Source organism: Zonotrichia albicollis, chromosome Z, assembly GCF_047830755.1.
Source record: "Zonotrichia albicollis isolate bZonAlb1 chromosome Z, bZonAlb1.hap1, whole genome shotgun sequence".
In the NCBI taxonomy this organism is placed as follows: domain Eukaryota; kingdom Metazoa; phylum Chordata; class Aves; order Passeriformes; family Passerellidae; genus Zonotrichia; species Zonotrichia albicollis.
The window spans coordinates 75,262,830-75,284,527 of NC_133860.1; the positions used below are offsets into that span (position 1 = coordinate 75,262,830).

At 37.2% G+C, this 21,698-nt stretch overlaps 1 long non-coding RNA gene across 1 annotated transcript in view; it reads left to right on the plus strand.

Annotated features, from left to right (window-relative positions):
• Positions 1-240: 240 nt before the first annotated feature.
• The window catches only part of LOC141727104 (uncharacterized), a 78,566-nt gene continuing 57,108 nt past the window's right edge, over positions 241-21,698 (plus strand). The window contains exon 1 of the long non-coding RNA XR_012578151.1: positions 241-363. This is a non-coding gene — a long non-coding RNA (uncharacterized LOC141727104). The remainder of the gene's footprint in view (positions 364-21,698) is intronic.

Sequence of the window (21,698 nt, forward strand, 5' to 3'; positions counted from 1 at the left end):
GTGGGAAATCCTCCTTTAAACTTAACTACCAGAAGAAAGAAGTTTTAACCTTTAGTTGGTCAAGTACTTAACTGTTATTCCTGCTTTTTTTTCCCCCTGACTCTTTCTTGACCTTGTCATACCTTAATGTTTTACTCCAGTGGTGGTCCCAAGCAGATACATGTGGAATTTCCTTTTCTCAGCCTGAGGAACACAGCTTGACTTAGCATATAAAAACTCTTGCACAGCAGTGGTCTAATCCAATGGTTTATTCAGCTGCATGTCCACTCTTTCACTTGTAGACTTGTTTCTTTTTCTGCTAGAATTATGCTGATATCTGCTTCAGTTTGTTCAGACGAAAGGAAACCACACCATCAAAATCAGGTATAGTGGTCAAATGGATGTTTATACATCGGTTATTATTTTGTTGTAAAATTTGGCATTTCTCCATAAATATATTTTGCTTGCAAATAGTTTATTTCTTTGGTTTAGTTTTATGATTTCCTCATATTACTCCTTAACTGTAACAGCTTCTCTTTTGATTGGAACCCAGTGTTGTTATTAATTAATTTATCTTTGCAAAGATTATTAAGCAAAATATGAACTGTAAGCTCATTTATTTAGTTTCTTCCTCCTGCCACTTCTTTCAGTATTTGCTTTTCCTGTGTAACTTTCTTTTCCAGCAGCTAAATAAATATAGTATGATAAACCAGCCCTCTGAGCTACATAAACCACTCTGCCTCCTTTGTTCTCCTCGTTTTGTGGTGTCCCACTTTTGCAGAAAAATTGCTAGAGCACAAAACCAAAACTGCCAAGCTGATTGTTATCTTTTTTGTCTGGTTGTTCTGGGTGGCGCTGAACATCTTTGTGCATCATTCAGGGTCACTGGAGAGCACTGAAGCAGAGCTGTTGACTTTTCTGGAAGATTATTAAGCTTCCTCACAACAATTAAAAAACTTAGAAGCAAAGATTTTTCATGAAAACAGTTTTACATGCAGGAGTCAGTTTGTTAAAAAATTTCTCTTCTGTCAAGCACTCATTTGTAAGATGTGAAACTGTAACAGCTGCCTGAGATTTTTAAGTCTAACACCTTGAAGTACAATCTGATTTGAAAATGGAAATTATTACATAAATATTTCTGTCTTTGTTGAGTCCTGTCCTGTTCTGACTCATGTCTCCTTGCTTTAAGGGCTGTTGACAAGAAGAAATAGGGTCTAATGGAAATTAGAACTGATTAATGTTTTCATTCTATTTGGTTGCTATAAATATGCCTTCTGCTGTTTCTTTTGAAATTTTTCTGCTTGTATAACAGAAATTATTTAGTTTTATTAGTTTGTACACAAAAGAACTATATAATTATGATTAAATAATAATTAGTATTAGAAATTAATTATCATATGCAAATCTCTAATACAAACAGCAGTACCTTGCCTTTAAAGCTACACAATTGATCTAAGAAATATGCTTCATTCTGCTTGCAAAGCTGCATTAAAAAAGACCTAATCCAAATAATGAGTTGTATCAAAATAGGAAAAAATACATGAGGCAAGACTGCCAAATTATTTATCTTTCATTAAGGGAGAAAATCACACATAATTATCTATGCTATATGAGCACATTTTCTGCAAGTAGGCATGGAATTGAACAACAATAACCATAAAAAATGCAACCCACAACAAAGCTGAATCTAACTAGCTATTATGAAGTAAATGCTAAAAGAGGGAAAACTGAACAAGGAGAATATTCACTAAATAGTACTACATTCTCCATAGTCAGAAAGGACTACTCATCGTTTCAAAGTACAGAAGCAAAATAATATGCTTGGAACTTATTCAGTGAGTGGTTATCATGGATATCTTCGTAGCTTTCCCATAAACAAATAACAGTACAGACTCTTTTTAAATAAAAGGATGTTGATGCTTCGAAATTAAGTAGGCCTGCAATGCTTTGTGGTTTTATTCAGACATTTTGGAAAGATTAAATAGTAAGCACAGAAGAAAAATATGAGCTCTGAATTTGCATTTCAAAACATCCTTTGCTTTTTGTTCCTAGTTAAAATCTGTTCAGTAGCTGACACATCTGAGCAGCATGAGGTGATGTAGCACCATTTCTGAGCTTACAAACCTGTAATCAGGAATACAGCCACCTTAAGAACTGTCCATTACCTGTGATTAGTATATGAGAATTTAATTTTCTACACCATTACCAGTTCATTGGCAGCTATAAATATATAAAAAGCGAGACGTGTTTTGAACAGTTTAGTAAAAGACAAATTACAGGGCTTTATACCCTTCTATTGGGAGTACATGCTGTAGGACATAATAATAGGATAAACCTCTCAGTTTGAACACTTTACAGACCAGGATACTTGTTCCATTAGCTTAATATTTTAGTATGTCTCTGTGTTTCAAGGTGAGATTGCAGAAATTATTTAATTCCACTGACATATCAAGCAATAAAATGTAAAAGATTCATTATTATCCTGATAGAAATTGTAGTAAGCCCTTCTCGAGTTCTCAACTAAGAGACCAGAAACTGAGAATAATTTAGATGAAAACCAAGGAAACTTTAAAATATTCACATTTTAAGAGAACTGTAAAATGTGCTAGAAGAATAAAACTCTATAAAATTTAGTGGTGCCTCTTTCCATACAATTGCTTAACATTTCTTAGTATAGTTATCTTGGGATGGAATTTTCTTCTGTTGATATTCTGGTCTTATTTTTTTTGTTGGGCGGATCCTCATTGAAAGAATGTATTTTACTCATCACTTCTTTGATGGTGACTGGACATCTAAGATAAGCTTGAAAGAAAATTCTGTATTTTTATTTGCTTGTATTTCTTGTTGTTCCATTGTTAGTTACTGGATGTTCTTAATTTTATATTAGGGTTGATTGCACCTTGGATGTATAAAAATCAGATCGTGGGAACCCATTCCTTTCTTCAAACAAAACCTGGGAGAAATATTTTAAATATCTTGTATTGACATTTTGAAAATCCTGCTTATGCAGTAAATTTTAAGTCTAGATCAAAGCCTGCTTCATGTTTTTGGAATTGCTTTGTAATATGAAAAAAGCCTTTCATTGTTCTTCACATGGTACTCTTCTCACAGTTAATCAGTGCTGAAAAACTGTTCATTTCTGTGGTCAACCTATCTTAAATATATATATACATGTATATATATATGGGGGTTTTTCCCAGTAAGCTTTTAGAAGTGATCTCTCTAATGCTCTAGGTATTCAATTTATATATAGTAGCTCAGAATGAAATGAACTAGAAATAATGAAGATATTTAAAATTATCACATGTATGAGTCATATTGCTAAATTTGGAACATTTCAAGAGTGTGAGCCATTCCTAACAATTTGTACACAGCTGAAAGTATTCATGTCAGCTCTCCTGCAGCCAGCGGGGATTCAAAAAGATGGTTTGCAGGGAAGACATAACCTCTGGGAAAGACAAAAAAGGTGATTTTACATTGCTATGGCTTGGATGGTTATATGATTCACCATCATATTCCCTTGACAACTGCAGCACGTACAATGAGGGTTATGAATAGCTGGTGTCACTGCAGCTGTGCTCTAACAAGGCTTTCCAGAGGAGTGGGGTAGGCTTGTTTCTGCTCACTTATTTGTCACAGTTTGTGTTTCAGATTCTCCTAAATCTTTGTTCTTTGGATCTGGGTTACTCTGGATGAAATCCTGCAGACAAAGCCCACATGTAGCTGACTTTGCTGAGGATTTGCACATGAAGATGAAATTGCGACTCCGTGGGTTAATTTTCAGTCTAGCTTCAGTGATTTCTCAGAAGAGAGCTGATGAGGGTACGATTCATAGTAAAATCCTGGTCTACACAGCAGAGCTGTTTCTACAATCCTTTGAGCTTCTACTCATATGAGGGAATACTTGCAATTTGCATCATGCCTGTAGCTGAAGAATAATGTCTTTATTTCTATTTACTTTAATATATTATCAAATTCATATACTATTACCTATTTGTATGAATGCATAAAATGCCACAAATCTTTATCGAAACCAAAATAAAATCTATTAGTTCTGGCTTCTTCCTTTCTCTGATAGGAAACTTCAAAGTAATTTCTAGCTGGCAGTCTATGGGAAGAGGGGTGGAAAAATCTTAAATTTTCTCCACCGTCCACAATCCAGATTTTGGGCAGGCCTTCCTTCTTCAGTGGTATTTAGACATAATTTCCACAAATTCTGCTGCTTATTTCAACACACATGTCCTAAGTTACTGCATGAATGGTCTTGTGTCTTGATCAGAAGATAAACTGTATTCCCTCAGTTTTGTTCCTCTGTTAGGAAGGACAATCCATATACAGTGTATGAAGTGCTTTGTTTAGAAGGTTCCTTGGAGAGTACAAACAGACTGCAAAATCTTTTCTAGTTGCTGATGGTACATCTACATGTGAAATGAGGTTATGGTATGAGGGAAAGGCTAAGGAGGCATGAGATGAACAAATGTGTCTGTTGCTTTGGGTAAATCTTGGCACATCTGCCAGTCTACAGAACCCAGCAAAGTGAGCTTGCTTTCAAAGTGCCTGCTATTGCGGCTTAGTTCTAGCTCTCTTATTCAAATGTGAGGATTTTTTTACTTCTGAGGGTGCAGTGGAGGATCTCTAACACAAAAGCAGCAGAATAGGTTCTTTCATGTGACTGCTTCTATCTCACCAGTAAAGCCTTCTTTCAGTCAGTGCTCTCAGTTAACAAATTGTCTTGGGCTTGTACAAATACACACAGAGTTCAGAGCAGTTCTGGTGTTAGCACGAACCCTTTGGAGAAGTTCTTATCAAAACAAAGCTGAAAATTATCTCCCCAGAAAAAGCTGACTAAGGTAAAATGCTATCTCTTTGTAATTGCTTGTATTCTAGGCAGGGGTAGGATGGATTGCTGGGTTGGACAGTCAGTCAGTCTGAAGATTAGTTTTTCAGCTCAAAATTTTATTATTTTAATACACTGCAACCAGGTTTAACAGGTTTTGTAATATTTGATTTATGTAAAGAAGTATATTTTTAACATCTTAAGCTAAAGAGTATTAGAAAATTAATTACTATCATGGTTTTAAAGTTCTGTCTGGGAATTGGTAATAGAATGCTGTTTTGTTTTATTTCCCAAACACAAGATGTGGAGCCCTTTTCTAATTCAGCATATAGAATGGTGTAAGTAGGACTAATCAATCCAGATAAGGCTCCTTGCATTCTTTTGAGTAAAGATGTACTGATGTGTGAAACTGCTAATCACTACATGATGTAATTCCAAGAGACTGGCTGACCTTGAATTTGGAGTGTCCCTTCTCCATGCAGTGTCAGCTAGGGGGACAGACTGATTTTTTAGGTTTTAGTTAATTAAGTGGAAAAAAATTGTTTTTAAGTGGCTACTGAAGTAATTGAACAATGGAACCCATTCCGATCCTCTTCCATAGGCCAAAACACTCAAAAACACATTCTGGAAAGGGTAAATCCCATCGTATTCTCTTTACTCCCACTGCCTCTAGGGAAAATTGTTGTGAAGCAGAACTACTTGCTTTCTCTCACCTGTCCTGGATTCCAAACACTGGGATAGTCTGCTGTTGGTCACCATTAATTTAAGATACCATATTACAATTTTTGAGTATGAGAATCCAATATATACAAAATATTATTGCTGTGTCAGTAATGACAATTAATAATTTAAAAAAATATATTTTGAAAAAAGTCAGATAATTTGCAAATATATTAAAGCAAAAAATAGCTTAACTTCACTGGCTAGTTCAGGAAGCAGTGATAGGACCTTTGTATTATTGCTAGAAAGGATCCTCTAGTAATACTGCAAACATGAGACTTTTTAAATATTAGTTTTTGCAAGAAACAAGAGACGCTCATGCTCTTCCAAACTACCTTCTCATTGGAGATGCTGGAGAACAAGCTAACCACTTGCAAATGAGGTCTGAGAGAGTGTTTAGAAACTTGAGAATGTGTATAGCAGACACAAATAACTGATAGAAGGTCAAATCATCTGCATCAAGGCAATGCTCCTGTAAGTTGGGACATAGGCAGATTAAGAAGGACAAAATGTGTTAAATACACAATAGAATAAAACCTAGAAATTTAGCCTAGCTGACATTACCTCTCTGTCTATAACACACAGGCCAGACAGTAGGACCAACTTGTGTGCCAGAAATTTTTGCAAAGACCCTCTTGGTATTTTTGATCCTGGAAAGAATAAATTATTTAAGATAAATCCATTAAGGTTTTGTGAGATTTAGCCTATTTAATAAGATAAATCTATTAAGGTTTTGTTACAACTGAAATACCACACTCTAATGTAATGTTTTTCAAGTGGGACAGTTTCTGACAACAGAGTTGTCTAGGGCAAGAAAATAAATTCAACTTCATACACATCACTAATGAAAAGTAGACTACAAGAGGTGTAATCATCTTGTAAATACTTGCAAGGTGTAGCTGAGGCAGACAAATTACTACAAGCCATACTTTGGTCCTGACTTTGTGGGTTTGTTCTGTGTCTCTGTGTCACAGTTTACTGTAAGGGAAAAAATCTCTCCACGGATGGAAAAAGCAACACCGGTTCTTCAGTTAATAAAACCTAAACATTTGCATTTTCAATCAATTAAAAAGAAATGTAGTCTTTGGAAATAGTTGAATGAAGGAAAACAATTCCACATTCAAATGAAACTTTTCATAATGAAGAATATACTGATTTAGGCTGTTTAATAAATTTCCCTTAATATACAAATTCTGGTGACACCAATGGAATATCCAGGCTGTCAATGTCTTCCTTGTGTTTGCAGTATCTATATCTCTGTCCCTTGAACATGTAACTCCAGACTTGACTTTATTAGAAAATTATATGAGGCACTGTGAAAAGCAAAATGACTTCCAAACAACCCCAGAGTGTAAGGTCTTCTTCTGCCTTCTTCTTCATTTCTGGGAAAAAAACCTACTGAAGGAAGCACTTGAAAATTTTGAAGCTTAGCTACTTGTTTGGATACTATTAAGGTATTGAAAGGATAACCCATGTAAATAGACACGTGCATGAATATTCATGTTGATGGCAAACACCTTCTTTTGCCCAGGGTTGCAGAGACTGCAGAGGTCCCAGACAGTCCCAGGAGGCTGAGCTGAGGTGTTGACGTGGCCTCCAAGTTAAGAACGGGAGGACTCTGTAGTCCCTAGAACAAAAAGGTTCCTGAAGAAGGCCACTGGAAACACTAGAAAGTACATGAATCAACACTCTGGGTGACCCCAGAGAGATCTGGATATGGTAAGGAGGATCTCTCCATGGAACCCCCTAAGAACCATGATGGATTCACTCTGCAGGGCACTCATCTGCAATTTTTTGACTTCACATTTTTCTGTGTTATAGTTAGCTTTCTTCAGGTAGTACTGAAACATCAGCTTTGATTTTAGTATTTTTGAGAACAACAGAAGTTTACCAAAAGACCTAAAGCTCAGAAGATGCTTTACCATGTTTGATATCACAAGGCTCTCTCTCTAGGCTCAGTAAAAATGAAATATGAAAATTATGATACAGCCCCTAAGGATATATACCCAAACTATTGCAAAATTCTCACTCAAGAGGGGAATTTTTAAAATTTCTCAATAATATTTGGACTCAGCTGTGTCAAGAGCCTCAGACTATGAAGGTGTCCTGTGGATATTAATATATTCTGTCACCCTTAGCTTTGCAGGGGTGTATTTTGAGTCTGTTGTGATGCTGTTCATTTTCATTAAAGTGAGCTGGAAATTAGTAATGTACAAGCCTAACTAAGGATAACTATGAATCCTCATGATACTAAATTTTTCCACTTTTTACGTTTTAACTTTTTCAAATGGCAGCATTTCAAAATTCCAGGGGAAAAAAATCATCTTAAAAGTGTTGGAGAATGAACAAATTCTTAAGTCTAATGTTCTCTCTCTCACTACTCATGTCTTTGCAAGAATTTTACCCATTTATAGGTTTTGCTGTCTTAAATGAAAAGCACAACCTTTTCAAAACCTCTTCCAATCATCTCCCTTCAAAATAAAGGAATCACCAAATACATCTGGTCTGACATACCAGATTTCAATTTAAAGTCATTCAAATGAATATAAGTGCTGAAGACAGAAGTGTTTGGAGTAAAAATACAAATTCAGCTTTCCTAAACATACATATGCTTCTTTCTATAAAACCTGAAACAAAGAATTAATTATATCCCTTGACTATCAAGAGGTGCCACCTTTATTTGAAATAGACTTTACTGAGATGAAACACTTTTGAAATTAGAGATTAATTTATAATTTACCCCCCCCCCAATCCTATTTGTACATCCATTTAAAGTGACATTGCAGATGAAGCACTCTTAATCAAGCAGGGGTTAACTATGGCACTGTTTTGAGCATTTGCTGATGCTTCAGCTTTTGATGGGGTACTAAAGATATTAACAGAGAAAAACCCCACCACATGTGGCATGAAATTTTATAGTAATGATGTGAAACTCCTCTTGGTTTGACAATTTGAAAATAATTTAAATATATTCAAGAGCACTAAAAACTTTCACAACTTCAGTGTTTTCCTTAGAAGTCTATACTTTATAGATCAGTGACCTTTTCAGGACGTCTTTTTATGTTTCTGTAGAAAAGTACTGAATGCAGGCTTTATACTATGTAGTTTGTTTCCATTCAGTCAATCAAAAGTGTGTATGAAGTTCTGTTTGGTCTGACTGATATACCTTTCTTCACTAATGATTAGTGGTAACTAATTATCTTAGGTTAGGTGGAAAGGAATATGGTTGGAATTTTGATAGATTGTATAATAAATGGCATGTTGTTTCTCTTGTTTTCTCGGATCAGCTTACCTTACAATTCATAATAAAGGAAAAAACAAAATTGCAAGAGGTATTAAAGCTCAAGGCTTTTGATTTTACTTCTTCCTGAAATTTAGTGCAGGTTAGTGTGATGCAGTGTTACCTGGTATTACAGTCCTGGTTTCCCTGACTCATAGTCAGGCTCAGGCTGTAAATAACCACAGATTACACAGTAATGTGTGCATATTTGTGTGGAAGTGAGCAGTCTATGAAAAACTCAGCTAGTACTTAAAGCTAGTTTTATTACTTGTCAAGCAAGATTTTCCAGATGCAGACATTTCAAATTACTACAAACAGGCATTGTAAAGAAGAAGCTGGCACCATTATTTTAGTTCTTTTCTCACATCAGCTTCTTCCCAGAGTCTAATAATGGTAGAGTGTAATTCAGTTTTCTTGTGGCAGTTTAACTTTGTAGGATTATCATTGACAGATGATTGGTGTTGTGAAAAAATAATCTAATCCAGCAATCATTGAAGCAAATCAGAGTTTTTAACTTTTTAATTTAGTGAATGAACTTTCCTGTTTTTTTATAGGCCCAGAACACAAAAATATGTTAATTCTGATTAGAAACACAGCAATATTCCTTGTGAGCAGGAACAAGAGATCTCACAAATTCCAAAATCTTGTCTAGGCCCACACTGAGATTTCATAGCATTCCTGCTTAGATATTTCTGAATGTTTGAATTAACTACATTTGAACCAGGATTTTGGAAGAAATCTATGGGAAAAATGAAGTGTACAAAAATGTTGGAAAACATACACTGCTTTTCAAAATTTCTTATGTTATTTTTTAAATATCCTCCATCAGAATTTTGTCTCTAAAGCAGCTTCATGTAAGTGATCACATTGGAAAGTCTTTTTGATTTTTAACAGCCTGCAAGGCATTCATCCTTTTTTTTCTTTAGGAAAAAGATGAAGCTGTGTTACTAAGATACCTTCAAACATTTCAAGGAGTGGTGCTGAGAGCTGCAATGCCAGCTCAGTCAAACCTCTGATATTTGCTCTTATCTCCATGCATGTTTACAGCAGCTGACATATGAAAAGCCTGGGAATAATTTGAGTTTGCAGGCTATGAAACAAGCCCATTTTGGATCTGAATCTGGCTGTCAAATCACTTTGTTGGGTTAATCTGACACAAATGAAAGCACACAAATGAAAGCAATTTTTGGCAAGCCTGAAAAGATGGGCACACATCTGCAAAGCGAGTGATTAGCTTAGTGGTGTCCTTTCAAAAATCACCTAGGAGCCCCTTCCCCCATCCACACAGAAAGTAGTCCTTTTTGTTCTTCCAATGTTTATTTATAGGATTATAATAGGGAAACGGAGGAGAGAGGGCTTGGGACTTTGATGATAGTGGAAGTCTGTACAGCCCAAAGGTGGTATAAGCAGATAAGCATTATAGGATTAAATGGGCATGATAAATTTGTGTTTCAATTGGGGACACCATTTCAGGCAGAGATTTTCCTTTGGCTGCAAAGTAGAAGATTTAACTAATATATTCTGCAAAGGAAAAAAAATCAGCAAAGGTGGGAGGGTTTTCACTGACAAATGATTGATTGCCTTTGGACAAAAAAGGAAGGAATGGTGTTCCATGGGGTGGTACTGCTCCCCTGTGAATGACTGGAGATCTGGTCTTGTGTCTCACACTGATGTTTACTTTTACACAGTTCCTCTCAGGCCAGGATGTGCAGAACACTGTATATCAAGCAGATGAACTTGTATTTGGGGTGTTAGAAGCAGATTAGGTGCAAAATTCCTCTCTAGCAGTAAATGGTGCTTTCTCAATATCTTGCTTAGTGTTTGAAAAAATCTTGGTTAGTGTTTGTAAAAAGCAGAGAAGGCAGAACAGGAGGAGGAAGGGCAGGTACAAACACCCTGAAGGTTATAAAGAATACCATGACATTCAAAAAATGAAGAGTGAAAAGATCATATTGATAACCTCAGTTATTCTCAAAGATTAACTTTTCATTTCGTGGTGGCTATGACTTCCTACAGGGGTGGTAAATGCTTTGCCCTAAACAAAAACCCAGCGTTCTGCTCCTGAGTTACGTGCATCAAACATCATCCTTGCTGTGACATTGTGTCCATGCCACACCCACAGCAGCAGGAAGCTGCCGAACCAGAGCAGAGTTTGTGAATAAAGTTGCCTGTGTTTGATAAGGTGAACTGCTGCACTGAAGGTGTGATCATCTTTTGGGAAAACAGAACAGACCAGAAATGCTCTAGGTCCTCCATTTCCAGCGCCTGCTAAGAGACAATGCAGATATTATGGGCTGCAGCAATGGTGAATTAATTCAGTGCAGAGTGGGGATTTACCTTGCCTGCCTTACTGCTCAGTTGAGTTTGGCTGGCTGTCCTTCAGTGTAAGAGGCAGACACAACAGGGAAAAGCAAAGCAGCAAAGTAGGTGTTCTGTACACCCTCAGGACGCCTGTTCAGCTTGCTTGGAAACAAGGGCAGAAAATTTCCCACATTTGCTCTCCCAAACTCTGGTTTTACAGCAGAAGAAAACTTTTTTTACCTCCCAAACAAATATGCTGTTAGTCACAAAAAATACCCCTAAAAATTAAACAAAACTAAAAAACTGAAATTAGACTAAACTAAAAAGAAAGGGTGGGGGGGGGAACAGAACTTGGGAAAAAGTGCTTAAACAAAAAAAAAAAAAAAAAAAAACCAAACAAAAAAAACCCACTGATTTTAGTTTGACTTGTGGCAAGTCCATGGGAAGCTAAGAGTTAGAAATTACAGTAGTAAGCAGGCTTTTCTGTCTTACTCATAAATAACATTATGTTTTGTTCCATGTTGAACAAAACATTTCATATTAATATTAAATTCCACAATTATTTTCTAAACTTTCAGTTATTAAGAGTAGTGGGAAAAGGAAATAGGTTTAGCAGGGTTTGTTTTTACTGCTCACAATTGTACCTAAGAATCAAATGAACTTTTATTTCAGCAGATTAAGGTGTAACAGCACATTACCTCACCACACTATTACCACTGCAGACCTTCCTCATTCTCTGGTTTATGTGGCACATCATCAGTTTGCTTACAGAGACATACTGCAGCTCCAGATTCACTTGAAGATAGATTCCATGTACACTGGATAAGCTGAAACCATGATCAGTGCAAGGAAATAAAAATGTGTCCATTGTTAAACTGGTTACAGCAGAAAACCATACATAAAGCATTAAAAAGACAATCATATAACACAGCAGATAATAGAAAACACTAGAAATAATTGGACAGGGACATTTCAGGAGACACATGCTATCTTTTTATCCTCTCTTCCTTCAGATGTTTTTCTGCTTGCTTTTCTTTGTTCACTGCACTGGATGTCTTACTCTCGCTGTCTTCTGTTTCACTTGCTTTTACTGGGTGAAATGGGGCAGGGAAAGAAATGAGGATAAAATAAGCGGTTTTACTTTCCATGAGCATTGCTGCGGGTCCTGGCAGGGGGTCTCACCAGCTTTCTGCAGAGTTTTTAAGCTTCTCCTAACATTATCCTCTAAAGAGCAAATGTGTGCAGAAACTATTACAAACAACAAGGGAGAGAAATAATCTGAAACAATGTATTCTGATTTATTACGGTTCTGTTTGTAGCCTTGCTGAGGAGATTGTTTAGAATTACTGTCTTTTCCAGGAGCAAACTGAAATATCTGGACTGTGAGCCCTAAAACATGGTCAATATAATCTGAAATTTGCATGCTTATGAGTCAATCAGGATTACTAGTATTTTTGAGAACTTTATCATTAACCCAGAGTCTGTCAGAATAAATATCAGGCAATGCTGTGAACAGATGATTGAAAGAGAAATGAAGACAACAAATGGCCAGATACGCTTATCACAAATGGTAAGCTAGTTACATCTAGGACCCTGAGAAAACCTAATTCCATCATATGGTTTTAAAGATAGAAAAGTACACACTCTGCTTTCTCTGCTTTTAATGGAAAGATTGGTATCTTATTTTGTGGTCAGGGATGATACTATTAAAAATAAGTATTTTACATTCTAGATTTATAACTTGTCATATAAAAGCTATTATCTTGGCTAATTTTACAAAGGCTTTATAAAATTATCTTTGAGCAGCTTCATACTCTTGAAAAGCAAGTCAATTTGCTTTTTCATCAAAATTAGTGTTTCAGGGTGTATTCTGAAACTTGATTTTGCAAGAAACAGGGTTTGTTGGAAATCTTCTTCTGGAAAAACAGTCTACAAATCATGGGCTCTATTCCCTTGGAGACCCTGATCTGCAAGCTGAGTTGGCATGGATGGCTCCATGTCAAATTCAGTATCTAACAGGCTGTAGTGCGCTTTCAGTTCTCAACCTGAGACAGCACTAAGAAGCTGTGTGCAGCTCTGCATATGAATAGGATATTCATAAATTAGTGCACTAAGGCATACCTGTCAGTTCTTGAAAGCTCTACTGTAAACAGAAGCACTTGTCGAGGAAGAATGCATTTTGAAATGCTCTTAGAAGTTGCTGGACTGGAAAGGCTTCACAAAGCAAGAGAATGGGAAGCCTGGGAGAGGAGTAACACAAACAGGTGTCACTTTCATATGTCTTCAAACTCACACTTCAGTAACCTTGTTTTTCTGATAAGCTTGTGACCCTAATGCAAATAAAAAGCTAGCCTCAGAGTCATATTGTTGGCTAATGTCTCAGATACAACAGTGAATTTTAGTTCTTTCAGTGATGGAAAAATTGAATATCTTTGAAACAAGTGCACAGTCAATCTAGCAATTTATTCTTCTGACTGACTGTGAAGCTAAACCTGTCAACATATATCAACTTACTGCCAGGGAAAGGAGGTGTTAAAAAAAATCACGTAAGGAAGAAATACGAAATAAAAAAGTAAAATTGCAGCAACAAACATCCATGGTTATTAACCCACAACACCCCTCAAGGTTAAAGTGACTTCTGCAACTATACACAGTCAAGAAATTTCCACAAATCAGCTGGGGCCAGTAGAGAGCTGTCAATCTTTCTGTCAAAAATCCTCTCAGACCTTGCTTTCATGTCAAAGCTGTAATGCTTTGACCTGCTCAAAGGAAGCATGGATATTTGTGTACAGGGCCTTCTTCTGTGCTGATACACAGATTGTGCCAGCAGCATTTGATTCAGGACAAAGGATTCCTGTGAGTTTTCTGTCCTCTGGAGAGGGTCTCCACTGGATGTCTCCAAAAGCAAAAACTACACTTGCTTCTGTCTGCCAGAGCAAAATGAAGAAGTACAAGGATGGAGCCTACAGAAATAATTATAGTCTGAGGGTTTTAATGGACTAATAATCTGTCATTAATGCACAATTTTTTTTCTGCAGAGCCTAGTAGTTGTTATTTCAACTTACAGTCTTATGCCAGATATATCAGGAATGAATGAAAAAGAGTAGTGCATGCCTTAGGGCAATATTTCGGGTATGTAGGAGAATGCAGATTTGTCTTGGACACCCTCCACTTCACTGGCACACAGTCAAAACACCAAAGATTTCTATTCATGAAGGTATGAGGAGGGAACAAAATTATTTCAGATTTGCGTTGTAATCAATTTATTAATTGTCTCTTCTCATGAGGAATGTATAACAGGGCTGGAAACAGGGCATTTGTACAATGAGAGAAAAGACTCTGTTTGGGTCTCCTTATACCTGCAGAAATTGAGTGGTTAAAATACAATTTTTTTGTTTTGATGCCCTTGTTCTCTTCTCACACCTCCACTAGATGAACTATTAAGTGTATTAGAGCACTTAAATTTGCCCTTACTCTCATGGCTGCCTCCTACTTATGCTGATATATCTTATTCTGATATGTCTTCTCCTTCTTTTACCATGAAGTAAAGATGTGATAGAAGTTTGAAATTCATAGAATAACAAAATATTTTAATTTTAAAATTATTTATGACCCTGCAAGCATGAGTTTCTAAGTGAAACTAATATAACTGCAAGCATATTTCTTTTTTTATAATGGGCAAGGAAGTAATTCCAGTAGAACAAGGGCTTGGATTATAAAATAATTTTGGTATTGATTTTAACTGTTTGTGTTGATTATGATGTAATACCCTTAAAAGCAAAACTTGAAATGCATAATACTAGAAATACAGCAAGGGAGCAAAATGTACTGTTTGAGATTTTCTTCTTGACGTATATCTGATTTGTATTGAACTTAACATGAGACAATATTTGCAGATGCCAGACCAGTGAACATCATTGTATGAAAATCTAAAACTATGAAATGCCAGTTAATAAGATGGGAACATTTCATTGTGTTAGACTTTCTCCCAGGGAAAGTCACATCACATCGTGTTAATGTCTAAGAGAATGTTGCACAACCATGAACTGCACACTCTTCTATGCCCAGGCCACATTTTACATCCCAGAAAAATGTTCCTTCTCACCAATCTGCTTGCACAATGTGTGCTATTTAGCACCAAACCAATCACCGCAGTAAGAAACCTGAAGCACACGTAATTGGCTGAGTGCAGGCTCCAAAGAAAAGAGCCAGCCAAATTACACAAAAATGGAGTGTGGAGACAATCTGCTCCAGAGGAAATCTCCTGTCCCAGACAGCAGGAAAATTTTATGTACCATAATTTTTTTTTTCTCTATGTATTATTAAGGCTTATTTTTTATACTTGTGCTAGTACATACATTTTTTTCTCTCCATCAGGGCCGTCACATAGGAAACATTGCAGTTTGCATAGTGTTTCTTGATAGCTCAAAGCATTTGGTATTACTTGTCATGCATGTCTTAGACAGTAAATATCATTAAAAGTGCAAAATATCCAACATCCAATATGTTTGCAAAGCTAGCATCTGCATCCTGGCTTATGGTAAAAGCCACAGAGACCTCTTTTTCTCACAAAGTATCTAAATCAATATGCACAGAGTATAGCAGGATCTTCCAAATTTTCCTTTTGGAGGAAACTGTATTTCAGGCTGAAATTCTGGAACAGTAGGTCCCTTTATGGCTTTGACTTGATGTGATAGGAGAATGTCCTGGTTCTCTTCTCTTTGTGTCATCCAGATGAGGAATGGGGTGGAAGTACTTGTCATGACATTTGTCCTGTGGACCTTGATCTGGGCACCACCAAGGAGGAGGAAAGGAAGCAAATGGTGTAGCTCATATGAGGGTTCAGAAACCTTAACAGAGCGCTACATGTGGATGTGGATTAGGAACTGCATTTTGTGTCATGTCCCCATCTTGACATTCTTTTCTCTTTCCACTATAATTCTGTTGTGAGGTACATTTATTCGAAGTTTTCTGGTTTTTTTACACTGAGGCAAGTAACGGGCTGAAGGTTTTCACCCCTGATGAATTATTTATAGCACAATAAATGTTGGAATTGTCAGCATGGAAATGTTGTGAATACATGCTTGCAATTACAATTTCTAGGTTAAAACTATCATACTAGAGCAGGTTCCCTGGGAATCAGAGTTTTTACATTATATATGGAGAGATTTTCTACTACTACTTCGGAAAGGAGATAGTTCTGGAATTACTCTGTTTTCAGGGACCTGTCCTCACTTGAGTGCAGAATACAGCTATACTCACTGAGCCTTTATTCAAATTTCTCTGTGGAAAGACTCATCTGGTTCTTAATGTATATAGCATGTGAGCTGGTGGGAAAGAGGACACTGGGTGTGCAGGACTTAGCTCTGAAAGAAATAGAGTTTGGCAAGTCTCATATCCACTGCTTCATGTAGAATATGAATATCTGCTTATTTTATTGCAATTTAGGTTTAAGGTTTTAATATTTTTAACATTAAAAAACAAAAAATCACCTTTGACTGACGCATTTTCAGTAAGAGGAAGCTGCTTCTCAGGGGAAATCTTGAATGCAGACTTTGTTTGGAGAAAATTTATATCTCATGGTTGCACCATTCTCAAAATAAAACCTTGTAACTGTAAGCTTGACAGGCCTTAAACTACAGCACAGCGGTGCTGCCAAACGCAACACACATTGCTGATTTCCTCTGGCAGCAAAACTGATGTTTTAAATGAGTCTTACAACAAGATTTCTCTACTAATTGCAGAAATAGATAACATGAGCCTTGAGCAGCCATTATTCACTTGACAGTAATTTTTCTTAAACTGTAAGTGGCATTCTGCTTCAATAGTGTTTGAGTGCCTGATATTCCCAAAAGAAATATTAAAACTCTTCCATTAAGGAAATCACTGACTTGTGGATTCTGGCTTTTATAACTAAAATTACCTGAGGTGGTGTGTACTTGGCTTCTTTTAATCAGAGAGTCCCATATGCAAAGGCAAATACTTTCAGAGTCTGCATTATTTAGCCTGGAAAAGTATTTGAAATATAGGAAACAGAAGCCTCCATGTTAATGTTTTAAAAAGGCGCATTTTTTCAAAGATTGAAAAATTATTTTTTGATGGGAAATGAATAAAAATCTACTCTGCAGGCAGGATAATTTGATGCTGTTGGATCCCAGGAGTAACAAGATAACTATCTTGGCTCCAGAAGGCTCCCTCAGAGGTAGAGGAAACCTGTCTGGTATGGAGTGCTGCTTCAGCTCCCGAGAAGTAAATCAGGTTTTCTGTCCTTGATTTTCAGGCCCCTGAGTTGCTATTGCCCAAATCTGACCTGCAAGACCAAAGTGTTGTGGGTCAATTTTTTATCTCCATCTTTTCAACTCATTTTGCTTCATTGCTAGTGCAACCTGAGCTGTTGTATCATATATGTTAAGAATATGAAATTTGGGTTCACTCGTTTGCTCAAATAAAAACTTGAATTTTAAAGCAAGCAGATAGAACATAAAAAGCTTTAATATGCATTAAAATAAAGTTAACAGAGAACTTTTTTTAATTTGTCTCCCCGTTTAAAGAGAGGAAGACTCAATTTGAGGGAGACATAGATCTGAGTATAAACTGCCAATGACTCTGTGAAACACTGTACTGCTCTTCTATCTCTTATACCCTTGTATGAGATGCATGTAATAAAATTAATTTTAAATTAATCATAAATGACAGTTCAGTAGATTAGGAATAGAAAACTTGCAGAAGAAAGTGCTACAGGGGAATTAAAAGTTACATAAAATAAAAGGAATCTGAGTCAGAAATCACTGTTTCATCATAAAAAACCCCTTCTTTATTGGTTGATCTCCTAGCCAATTCAAAATATACATTTATCTTAACACTTGAATCATTGCTTAAGATGCAATAGTGAAGAAATGTTATGTGTGATGATTAATAAAATTTACATGAGGAATGATTAAATTATCTTCACTATAACTCTAGAGAGAGACTAAAACACTTTAAAGTAGTGAATACTGAAATGCTGCATTTCAGGGCTTCTGAATGTTACTAATCGGAAGTAGTAATGTAGCCATGAGATTCCATGTGGTAAAATCCCTATTTGAAATCAAGACTAAATAAATTATAATTACTTACAAGAACAATGGGTGATTAAAAGCAGATATTTTTTTTTTTGCTAATTTGTCGCTTCAAATAAAATCTTCATGTTGGAGTGGCTCTAGCAATGTCAGTTAGCCTTTACCATTAGCAGCTTGAAAAATGAACATGGTATGAAATCTCTGAACTAGAGTTTGTCTTAAAGTAATAGTATTATGAAATAAAACTAGCTGGTTTAAGTGAGTAACTACGTGAAAACCAGGGGAAAACACTACCATGATATGCTCTAAAACCTAAACTTCCAGCCAACTGAAAACACATTTTGAATATATGTATCTCAGAAATCTCAGTACAAGTAAGAAATGGTGGGAAAATGTGTTTTAAAGCATGACTTGGCAGACAGGCGCCTTGATGAGTCTTGTATCTGTTTAACCTGCATTTTGCCTTGTCAGCTGAACCCAAAGCCCTCTGTGCAGAGTGCCAGACAGCATAGACTGAAGGATGGTCCTTGTCCTAGAAAGCTCACAACTAGAGCAGAAAAGAGATGCTCCAGGTTAACCACTGGAGTGTGTTATGCTAGACTGAGAGAAAGATTGGTGTTGATTTAGTGTGAAGTCTTGCAGGGTTGACCACCACAATGTCTGCTGGAATCAAGAGTCATCAAAGCCAAGAACAGCTAGTATGGGGAAGGTTAAAGCCTAGAAGTATGTCTCTTAGGCAACACAGCAAGGAAATATTTTAAATTAGCACAGAATCTGCTGAATAGAAAAAAGCAACTCTAAATTCACACCCTTATGGAACCCATGCCCCTTTCTTTGCTCAACAAAGGAAGTCCATACTTGAATTCGCAGAGAAAATTGCCTTCTGGACTGTCATTTGTCCTCACAAGGCATTAGAGGGACCAACAGAGAAAAGCAAATAAACACGGAGTACACACATTTTACTAAATAATCTGTGGAAAACTCTGAGGCAACTGCACGTGTTACATTTATGAGAAGTGTGAGGGAGACCTCTTATTTAGAAAAGATAAAGTTATTAATTTACCTAGAACTTAAACCCACATTTTTCTGACAATGATTGTGACTGAAATTTATGGAGTTGGAAAAGACTTTAATTAAAGAGTTCATGTCTTCAGAAAAGAGAGTTCCTGTAAACTCTCAAAACCTGGTTGTATATCAATGTTTCGTCAGTTTGTAGCTTCTGAAATGAAGTGTGAAGGTGCTGTGATAAGTAATCTGTATGAGGCCAGGCTAATATTGTGCCAAATAAATATTGGTGAGATTTGCTCATATGAAATCTCTGAAGAATATTGTGTCTATCTCTTTAATTTGAGTCTAGGGCTAAGTGATGGAAGTGAAGGCTGTCTGAGATGCTGGATGGAGAAAATCTGCAATTTATCACATGATGAGTGAATGCTCTTACCAATTCTGAAATTCTTGATATAGGCATTTACTATCTGATTACCTTTTTCAGGCCTCTTTAAATTCCTTGGGATTTCTTAGGTGTTTTAATAGGAGTTGGCAAAGCGGAATATAATTTGTATAGTTCCATGAAACTATTAGGAAAAAATAGCCACAAACTCAGGACTCTGCATCATTCCTAACCCTCCAGCATTACAATCAAAAATAGATTTGCAGCTTAACAGCTGTAGACACCAACAAGCAAGACCTGCAAGGAGAAACTGTACAGCCGGGCATAGAGAAAACTGCACAAAGAGATGAGGAGTGCCCATGGGTGACTCTGTTAAGGGTTTCCAAGGCTCCCACACCTGCTGGGCTCACAGGCTGCTGTGAAAGACACTCTGCCTTCTGGGAGCTAAGGTCTAAGATGATGCTGGGGAGGTGCCGCAAGTTCTTCAGAGCACAGCCTACTGTCCTTTGCTACCTTTTCATAAATGATACTTCAAGCTGGAATTTGGGCAGACGAGGGAAAGCCTCAGACCCTAGGGAGTGAAAGTGAGAAGTGCTGGTGTCCAAGCTATCTTTTTTTCTGTTTTATGAGTTGCAGGAGGGGGTGTGGTCAGAAATAGACATGCAACGCAAACCAACTTCTGGCTTTGTGGCAAAATCCTATTTTGAGGGTTTTGGTCTTTATGAAAATGGGGCATTCTACCATGACTGTAGACTGTCAGGAAGGGATGGCATCCACCTCTCCAGAAGATGCAGAGGAACCTTTAGCAACACACTGACAAACTTAGTGGGGCAAGTTTTAAATCATTCACAGTGGCAACACTCATGATATTGCAACAAACTGATGAATAGACCAGGACAACCAGAGCTGCAAAAAAGTGCTACTTATCTGCCTCCTAGGATGAATATCAGAAGACCCCCTAGAGAGTTTTCATAGTAAAACACTCAGGCTAGGGAATAAACTGGAGCAGGTGAAACATCAGGCACAGTGGCAGAGTTGTATTGTAGAAATATCTGAAACATGGTGGGACAGCTCACATGATTTGTTTTGTAAAGACAGACTAGGAGGAATTGGTCTAGAAGTAGCACTTTATGTTAAGGAAAACGTTGAATGCTGTAATGGGTTGACATTGGCTAGATACCAGATGCCTGCCAAGCTCATCTCTCGCTCCCTTCTGCAGACTGGACAGGGTCTCCTGTCTCCTTGTACAGAAAATATAAGAAAAGGTTCATGAGTTGAGATAAGGATGGGGAGAGACGACTCACCAAATATTATCACAGGAAAAACCAGCTAGAATTAGGGATATTAATTGATATTAATATTGAATTTATTACAAACAAAATCAGAGACAGATAATGTGAAGTAAAATAAGACTTTAAAAACATATTTTCCCCATCCCTCCCTCCCTTCCAGCTCTACGTCCTACCCCAGTAGTGCAGGGTGACAGCAAATGGGAGTTATGGTCATTTCATCACTTGTGACTTCTCTGGCTGCTGAGGGAGAAGAGTCCTTCCCCTGCTCACTGTGGGGCCCTTCCAGGGGACACAGTTCCTCCATGAACTTCTCCAACGTGGCTCCATCTCACAGTCCTTGCCAATCTGCTGCAACATGGGTCACTCTTCCATGGGGTGCAGTTCTTCAAAGGCAGGGTGCTCCAATGTGGGCCCCTCTGTCCACAGGTCTCACATGGGGTCACAGCCTCCCTTCAGGCATCGTCTGACCCAGTACAGGGCTCCTCCATGGGCTGTGGGGAGATTTTTGCATCTCTGAGGGCCTCCAAGGGCTACAGGGGCACAGCCACTTCACCATGGTCTGCACCACAGTCTGCAGAGGAGCCTCAGCTGTGGTGCCTGGACCACTTCCTGACCTTTCTTCTCCACTAAACTTGGCACTTCCAGAGTTCCTCTCACATATTCTCACCCTGATCTTCTCTGCCTGCGATTACAAGAGCAAAATATTTTATTTCTTTTTCTCCTTCATCATCAGTATGTTGTCTCAGAGGTTGTGGTACATTTTTCATTGGTCCAGCCTTGAACAGTGGCATGTCCATCGTTGTACAGGTATCAAGATGAAAATATAAATTAACACCCTTAA